Consider the following 9,350-nt stretch of genomic DNA (forward strand, 5'->3'; position numbering starts at 1 on the left):
GCCGGCATAGTGTACAGGAACATCTGTGCCGAGTATAACCTGGAAGTCCCGAGGTCAAAATGGGAGATGCCCCCAAGGGTGGTGGAGAATGACCGAGCTAAGATCCTGTGGGACTTCCAGATACAGACGGACAAAATGGTGGTGGCTAACCAACCGGACATAGTGGTGGTAGACAAACAGAAGAAGACGGCCGTAGTGATCGATGTAGCGGTTCTGAATGACAGCAATATCAGGAAGAAGGAACACGAGAAGCTGGAGAAATACCAAGGGCTCAGAGAAGAGCTCGAGAGGATGTGGAGGGTGAAGGTAACGGTGGTCCCCGTGGTAATCGGAGCACTAGGTGCGGTGACTCCCAAGCTAGGCGAGTGGCTCCAGCAGATCCCGGGAATAACATCGGAGATCTCTGTCCAGAAGAGCGCAGTCCTGGGAACAGCTAAGATACTGCGCAGGACCCTCAAGCTCCCAGGCCTCTGGTAGAGGACCCGAGCTTGAAGGATAAACCGCCCGCAGGGGCGTGCTGGGTGACGGACCAAACTTCAGTCAGGAGAACAACCGAGATAATCAATCCACAATACGAGGTTAGTCATTAATATACTGCTGCATGGGCTAGGCTGTAGTTACATCGTACGGGTTTAAAAACTGATCTTTAACATGAATAGCGCTAATAAAAACCGAGAGAAGCCTACAGTGATCACTGACTGTTTTTAGGGGCCTTTTGAGATAAAATAGAACAAGATACAAAGGATTAAAACACAACAGCCTTATTAAACGCAGAGTAGTTTGGGCCCGGAAGCAGGGTTCATCACTTCATCGCTTAAAGACCGGATAGTTTCCTTGTGCAACATGGAGAGTGTGAGCCTAGCAGGTTTTCTTGACAGCAGGAGAAACACGTGGAGAACATGTGAACATGGATCCTGTGGCGAAAGAGTCCCAACCACCATCATGCTACTTTCTCTCGATCCTCCCACAAACTTCCCCAATCTGTGAGCTGGTTTGAATAATGACAGTTCAGTTCCAGTGCATTCGAAAATAATACAGATTTTATGTTATCTAGGTAAAAACCAGTAGTTGGTAAATCAAAGTGGGTAATAAATTTCTTAAGTTAATTTCTGGGTCATTATGCTGAGGTTAGTTTTAGGATTAGATGTAGCCCTTTAGAGGAACTTTCACTTACTGGCCGTACTCAGACTGAAGTTGATTTCAAAGATAAATAGAATTTCTACCCTAACCCTGAGTGCTTTGCTGGTGACCTGGCGGCTGTTATGAGGTTAAAGCAGTTAAAATGTTGTTCCTGTACTGTACTCAGTACTGTAGTCATAGCATTAAACCTCGTACTTGACCACATTCTAAAGCTCAACATTGTTTTTCTTCTAAGCGCTAATATCCTCCTCCTCCTCAACTCATCCTCGCGCTAATCCGATGCCACAAGTCAGCGCTTTTCATGCAAACCGCACGGCACTTACTTAACTCCCGGGAGATACTCAGTATCTCCCGAGCACTCAGAGCCCTGCTTAATGTGCAGCGTGACCAAAACATTTTGCAAAAGGAGTCCACCGACCTCTCTGCAAATAATCTCATGCTCGCATTAGGCGGATTTCATGAGAGGTGCTTTGCAGTAAAAAAACCTCCATTACTTCTATTCTCCACGTACTCATCTGTGACTGGTCTGATTTTGTTCAGGCGCTTTCTGCTGCTCTCTGCATCTCTCGCCCAATACGTAAATTTCACGCCATCTCTCACCCTTTTCCAAACATCACGCACAGGACCTGGAGATGCTCACAATTAGTGGCAGTCGAGCGAGCAATCGTGTGAATCACGGAGTGGCTCTTAATTATACAAAGCTTTTAAAGTTGTACGACACTCGAGGCGACCCTAAAAAGCATCGTGTCTGCTAACGGCCTGGAACGGCCAAGTTTGTCAGATTTAAAATATAAATGGAGCTGCTGTGTTTTCTCCAAAGACAGAGCTATAATCTGTTTGATGTATGAAGCAGAGGGGTCATGAAGATGCTTTGAGAGTGTGCCAGCATGCATAGATCCCACACACACTCCGGCATACTTCATAATTTCTCAGCAGTGTTTAGATAAAATCATCATATCGCTCTCAGTATTAAGAGCAAACCCGCTGCAGATACTTTTGTGCTTTTGCTGAACTTAAAGAAAAAACTTCACATGGAGAAGTTCCACAGCGAATGCGAGCGAATCGTGAGGCAATGAGCTTTTTAAATATGAATGAGTGTTGTGTGAATGCCTCTGCTGTGATATTTAGACAAGAACAGATCCCTGTGTGCCGTTGCTGTGTCTTTAGCTGCAGCTCGAGGGAAACTTGCCTCTGTTATGGTATTTTTGGAGGGAGGAAATTCTCTAAAATGTTAATGCTTCAGCAAGATCCCTGGGAATCCTGCAGGAATTCTGCATAGTCTTTTTAGGCATTTAATTTTAATTAAAAGAAAAAACTTTCCATCCCACACTCCAGTTTCATTTTAATGCACTTCATCCTTTATCGAGGTAGGAGGAAAAGAGGAAGACCACATCGAAGATTCATGGATGTAGTGAAGGAGGACATGCAGAGGGTTTATACTGTAAGCTAAAGACCCCAACAATCAAACGACTCCATTATATGCAGGACCAACCGATAGAAATAAATCAAGTGCTGGGAGTTTTTCCCCTCCTGAGTCTCCACACTTTGCTGTAGTCACTTTCTTTTTCAAAGGTAAGCATATTTGTCTCTCAGATTTCTCCATTTCTTTATACATTGCCTCACATCCATCCTGATAGTTTCTTCAAACTCCCTCCAGGAATTTGCTGACATTTGTGAGTCCTTATATTGGTGATTAGTCCTTATACCGAGGCGACAGTTGTTGTTCTCTTACAGTTAAATTAAAAAACTGCGGTGAAAAAGTAGCCAGAAATACACAGGAGGAATTAACGGTGCTGAACAGGTCAATCACAAGATTTCTTGGTGTGTCAACATTTTCAGAGAGGTGCACATCAGGTTGCACCAAATTTTACGTCACTGGGTTTCAGGAGTTTGTGGTTACATTGCAGCTAGGGCGTAGATTTCCCACTAAAGCATAAATCCTCAGTACCCGGATTGCTAGTTACCAAGCTAGGGTTGTTAAACAGCTACCTTGATGTTGTGTTTTGTTTTCAGTTCTCAAGTACGCAAGTCTGTACTCGAGTTTTTGGCAAGTCCGACTTTGTAAGTTCGCACTTAATTTAAGGGTGATTAATATTTACAATGGAAATTACACATGACATGAAAAAATATTACACATGATGTAGTAGATTTTTTAAGAAAAAAAGATAATTTAAAAAAAGGTATCTTAAGCACTTTGGCAAAATTCGCTACACATCGCTTACATATCATCTCTTTTATAATGTCCAATAAGCCTCATAGAGTTAAGTTTTTTCACGTTCTCGGCTTGATACGTACTTTGAATTGGAACAGTACTTGGTCTCTGAATGACGTATCACAAGTCCACGAGACCGCAAGTACACATAAGTGCGCATATTGAGACACGGCTTCAGTTTATTGCCTACATCATACTTTCCTGCAGATGTAGCTACATGTCACATACATGTGTACTTGAACAGCTGTGACCAGTTTGTTTGGTAGTAACATGAGGTTTAAACTAGCACTAGGCTGTAATGTTATCTAACTCTAAATACACCACATGGGCAAAGTCCAGGAGCTGCTTGGCCATGAAGCTTCTGGTGCACAGTTTCTGCCCTAATGTTAATGCAGAGGTTTGGAGCTCTGTGGTTACTGATCCAGCAGAGTTTTGGTGACTTTTACACACTTGGTGACCCCACTCTGTAGCTTTTTCTGGTCTGACTCATGGTTGAGTTGCTGTGATTCCTGAACGCTTCCACTTTCCAATAAACCTCTTATAGTTAATTGCAGAATATGTATGAGGGAAGAAATTTCACAAACTGCTTCGTTGTAGCGGTTGTGTCCTTGAATGACCCATTCTTTCACAAATGTTTGCACAGGCAAATTATAAGCTAGGTTCAAAAGGACCGAAACACTTCAGAAACTGGGCCTCAACTCTGAATTCTTGAATTTGAGTATTTAGCTCACATTCTGTCCCCACCTGATGAATGCTATTTTTCTCTCATTTTCACAGCTCTGACAGTCTGTGTACAGACTCAAGTGGTTCTGCAGTATCACTTCTTTCCCGTGTTTCCGATTGATTAGCTGCAAACATCAGTTTAACTGAAATCTGGACCCGGGATCATTCAGCTAGAAGGATAAAAGTTAAAAAATTGCCCCCAAACTTTTTCAGATGCTTGTTGTTTGAGCTTCAGTATACAGGTTATTCAGTCCAGTGGAAGATTTGACATCCTGTGTGTGACTTGTGGTCTATGAGGAATGCTATTTTAGCTTTAAGCTTGGAAGAAAAGCGTTCTGTCATCTGGAGATGGCCCGGCTGGTTTGCAGCGGGCCCGGTGGCATAAAATATGCATGCATTTCCCAGAATATGAAACTTCTTCTTGGCATGTTGTGAAAAGGTCTAAAGGAGGTTTCTAGGTTGTTGCTGCTGTTGTATTTAGGGTTCATAAGCCTGGGAATCAGTGTGTACAGATGTTCAGCTCGACCCTGAATCCCAGTATTTACAGCACTGCTACTTCTACCCTGGAAACATGGCCCACTTCTACTCTGGCTTCACACAGGAAAGATGCTCTGGACCGCCAAGTGCGACCCATCTGAAAAGCAAACACACCCACAGAGGACTATTTCAATGCCCATGCTCACTGTGGGGTACCACAGTCACTTCTACAGACTGCAGTCAACACCAGCGACTGAGCAGCTAAACCCAAATCTGCTCTGCTCTCCCCTGGTGATAGGGGACGCAAGGGCTCAGGAGGAGAGCATTAGAGGGTGGACAGCGGGCTTAGTGGGGTGCAGGGTCAGATGATTGGAAGAAAATGAAGAGGAAGTCCTGCGAGTCGGTGGGTGGATTGATGAATTAGAAATGTGAGGCAGAGAAAGGGATGTGTGAAAGAGTGATCAGTGAACTGAGCTGAAAAAAGGATGAGACCCAGGGATTTGACAGTTACAGTGAAGGAGCAAGAGAGAGTGACGGATAACGGCGGGAGTGAGACTGAGCGTGTGCTAGAGCGAAGAAGACTTCAGTAAGGGTGGAGGGAGAGGAAGACACTGCTGTTTATACTTAAAATTGTGGTGGACTGAATTTTAAGAATAGAAAATTTCAAAACGTGATCATTCTGGTTCTGAGGAGGCTTTATATGTAGTTAAAATATAGACAGTAAAAGCTCAACTTATTGGGTGAACAATGAGCAGACATGATGGGGGAACAGATAATCTACTAACCAGTCTTTGCACCAGTGTTTCTCATGGCAGTTGAGATCAAGGAGAGGCAGCTGATGCTAACTTGTGTTAGAGACTCATTGGTGCTTTATCAATCTGATAAATCTGACAGCTGAGACAGAGCACATGATTTATCAAGAGAAAGAGAGCTTTATTACAAAAAGTGATTTGCATGAACCTGAAATCTGTGTCTAACAGCTGCATGCAGGTATTTATAAAAGTTAAAGGAAAGAATCTGACTCAGAGCCACCTGTGGGCAACAAACCATTGCTGCAAAGCCCTGAAGCTTTGCAGCCACTAAAGGGCACGGGCAGATCTGAATGTTACACACAACTGACACACGTCTAAATATGTTCTGCAGTAGATGAGACACGTGGATTTATGATGTTGCAGAGTTCTGTGTGTGCACATGGCTATGCATGCTCTACAGTGCTCCAAGTTATTAATCATTTTTCTGCACAAAGATCAGTACGTCAAGAAAACTCAAACCCCAAACATCAATACTGAGGATAAGATGTATATGGGACATAACATCTGAGGGGAACAACTACAGGACAGACCCAAGTTTTGAGATCATCGTCACAACTTTGAGCCATCTGACTGCCAGTTACATCTGCTCAGGTAAATTAACACGCCTCATTTTTGCCACAAATGTCAGTAAATTAGTTTTTAGGATTCATGTAGCAACAAAACCACTGCAAAAAATAGTTGTGCACGCCCTCCTGTCACCATTGTGTCATTGCAGTTCTGAACACAGTAATTTAATTCTAATGTCAGAGATGTGTCTGAGCATTTCTCTTTAATTTCAGCTCGTCTGACCACCGTAGCAGAGAAAGGTTCAGATGAGGGGGAACAAACACACAGTTGTCCTGTCAGGAGAACAGCTGCCTTCCCATCATCCTCTCCTGTTCTTGCCCTGGCTGACAGTGTGGTTAATCCTCTGGAGGAGAAGAATTGGCCTTCTTACTAGACTATTAAAAATACAGGACACACACACACACACACACGGAGCTGCCAAAAACCTCCTCTATTATTGATTTCCACCAGGTCACATGACCCCAACACAAGCGTTTCAGCGTCACCATAAACTGACGTTGATGTGAGACTGAGCTGATGGGGTTTCATGAGAACTGCCGTGATGATTAAAAAAGAGCGCCAAATGTCACTGACACAGTTAAGGTGACGCAAGGCCAGATCAGGTCTCTACGGTGGCCCTCAAGTTCAAAACACATTAAAATTCACACACAGACACTGCTGAGTGACTGGAAACTGGAAATGACACCAGCCTCCAGTGTGATGCGTTACTGTAATCACATTGTCATTAACGCAGTACTAAACTCAGAAATCACACTAATGTTTTTGTTTAAGTCATTATGTAATGATCTCACTGACTGTCATAAAGCCGACCTGTATGATCATCGTTTTGATAAACTGTTGAATAATTGAGGAATACGACTCCAACCTGTCATCAGGTGAAGTTTTCTGAAATGTTGTCAGGTTTCTGGTTTTTGTTCTAGTTACGTTTTGGACCTCTGGGCCACCGTAGAGTCTCCATGATGCATTTTGTGTCGAGCAGATGACTAAACTGAAAGTGACAGCAGCAGTTTTTAGCTTGCAACACTCATTCTGTTTGTTATCAGCAGTAAATACTTCATTGTGTCTGCAAGAACAGATGGTTTAACTTCAGTTTGAATCATAATGTTACATTAACAGATTGTTTTTGATTAAAAATACTGAAAAAATGTCATACTAGATCCTAAAAGGCAAATATCTGGATCAGGATTAGTTTGGGATCTCAAACTGAAATAAGAAGGGATGTGTTTGTGAAAAGATGGCACCATGTGTATAATTCTGCTCCATCTCATAGTGGTTAAAAATCCTCACAAAGATTTCTGGAAATCACTCCAGATCGTCCAATAAAATTTTTCATGCAGATCCATCCATAACTTTCCGAGTAATCCTTCTAACAAGCAAATAAACTGAACCAATCACATAACCTCCTCGGCAATCTCGCTGATCCAATATTTGTGGCCAGTTTTTTCACCAAGTCATTACACACAACAGCCCTCAGTCTGAGCTTTGGCTGGACCACACAAGCACTTCTGTTCTAAAACTCTGCCAATAACGATTTCACTGAAAGCTTTGGGTCTCCGTCCTGTCACTAAATTCATTTTCTGCCTTTGTAAATCCTTGAAACTTACTGTCGCTTCAGCAGTCTAACATCTAACAACTTATAGAAAATTAAAAGGCTGAAGTTTGTAGCTTGGACGCATTTAACTTCCTGCTGTTGGCGTTTCAACCCAAAGTGTCTCTTTGCACTTTGCTTCAAGCATCTTGTTTAATCAGACCACCAAGCCTTTCACACGCCTTTTCTTGCAGAGCAGAGACGTATTGCCATGTGTCTCTCTCTTTTTCTTTTTTTAAAATCTGCAATGGCTTCCATCTGGTCGCTCTGTCATTGAGTCCAGATCAAAAATCCAGCCACAGCTCTGCAGCTTTGTCACAGCGCTCCTTTGATTCCTCGCTTGCTCGCTGACCAAACCTCTTGTTGGAGAATTTGCACATGATGGGCTGGAGAGGGAGAGGCCTGCGCACTGCTGCCAATTCCCAAAGATGGAACTCGACTGTGGTCTGAAATATTTGCCTGCCTCTTCACAAATCATGAAATTGAGTTAGAGAGCTAAAGAGTATCAAATTTCTACGCTATTCATCTGTAAATGTAGGAATTTTTAGGATAAACAATGTCAAATTTGTTTTTCAATAAATTATTACTTTAGACTCTTAACAACAGAAAAAAGTCACAGTGGGAAAATCATTTAAGACCACATGTGCTGGAATAACAAATGGATTTCTGACGTAAAATCATGGGATTGTGTATAAATAGCACATGATCTCAGGCACAGTTCATGCATCATGACATTTTAAACCTGTTGTGGTGTTAATGACACATTAAGAAGTTAGGGTTAGGTTATAGTCTTTCACTCATTTTTCCACCTGATACCAAGTACACATGACCAATCATAACACCAGGACACACACTTTTCTTCTGCCTTCACTCTGACCAGGCAAAGCTCACCAGCTTCATTCAATACACACTAAAAGCCAAATATGTTTAGTGAGACACATTTTCATACCCTTTTTCACGATACCATGCTGGAATGGGAATATTCTGGAAGTTTAACTCAATTTATGTAATGCCAAGTCACAACAGTCTCCTCAAGGCATTTTGTATTGTAAGGGAAAGACCTTGCCATATTAGAAAGACATCCCAACAGTCACATGACTCCCTTTGAGCAAGCATTTGGCAACAGTGGGAAGGAAGAAACCTCCATCAGAACCAGGCTCATGGAGGGGCAGGCATCTGCTGCAACTGGTTTGGGGTTTGGGGAGGAAAAGAGGACATAACACACACTGTAGGAGAGATCCAGAGATAATGATTAAATGCAAGGTGGTGCATAAAGAGGTGAGTGAAGAAGAAATGGTGGAAAAGGTGTTATAAGAAAAGCAAAGCAAGAATAAACTAGACAGATGAAAGGGAAAACCCATCAAAAACACAGAAGGAGGAGTAAAATAAGCATCAAAGATCATTACAAAAACCACGACAGACAGGATTCATGTCCTCTGCCTATTCCCAGAAATCCTCCATCATCTGGTTTATAACCGCAGAACCGTGAAACAAAAAATATATGCTGGAAAAAAAACAAGCTTTCGAAGGTTTATTCTGGGATAAAGTTACCAAATATTTTTTAAAGTTTTCAATCAGATTTTGATTTTACACTTTTGGTTTTTATGTTCCGTCAAATATTTAAAGTCAGCCCGTCGCTCCCTCCCTATTCACTGAGAGGCCTGACCTTGTTAGCCCCAAACAACTTACCTAACACGTAACTGTCTTTTTTCAAACCATCTGAAGTATCACATTTCCTCTGAGCTGACAGAGGCAGGGTTCACTCTGATCTGAACATGTACAGCTCTCACAAACAGGCCGACGGTTGTCTAACAGATTTCCAAACAGATAG

The 9,350-nt window shown here is 42.4% G+C and overlaps 1 long non-coding RNA gene across 1 annotated transcript; it reads left to right on the plus strand.

Annotated features, from left to right (window-relative positions):
• The first annotated feature begins 2,362 nt into the window (after nt 1–2,362).
• Nucleotides 2,363–6,861, plus strand: LOC309691301. Its single transcript, XR_014271945.1, has 3 exons — nt 2,363–2,712; nt 5,799–5,955; nt 6,144–6,861. It is a non-coding gene; the product is annotated as an uncharacterized lncRNA (long non-coding RNA).
• The last annotated feature ends 2,489 nt before the right edge of the window (nt 6,862–9,350 follow it).

The sequence above is a fragment of the Aulonocara stuartgranti genome (assembly GCF_965226115.1).
Source record: "Aulonocara stuartgranti genome assembly, chromosome: 16".
Lineage (NCBI taxonomy): Eukaryota > Metazoa > Chordata > Actinopteri > Cichliformes > Cichlidae > Aulonocara > Aulonocara stuartgranti.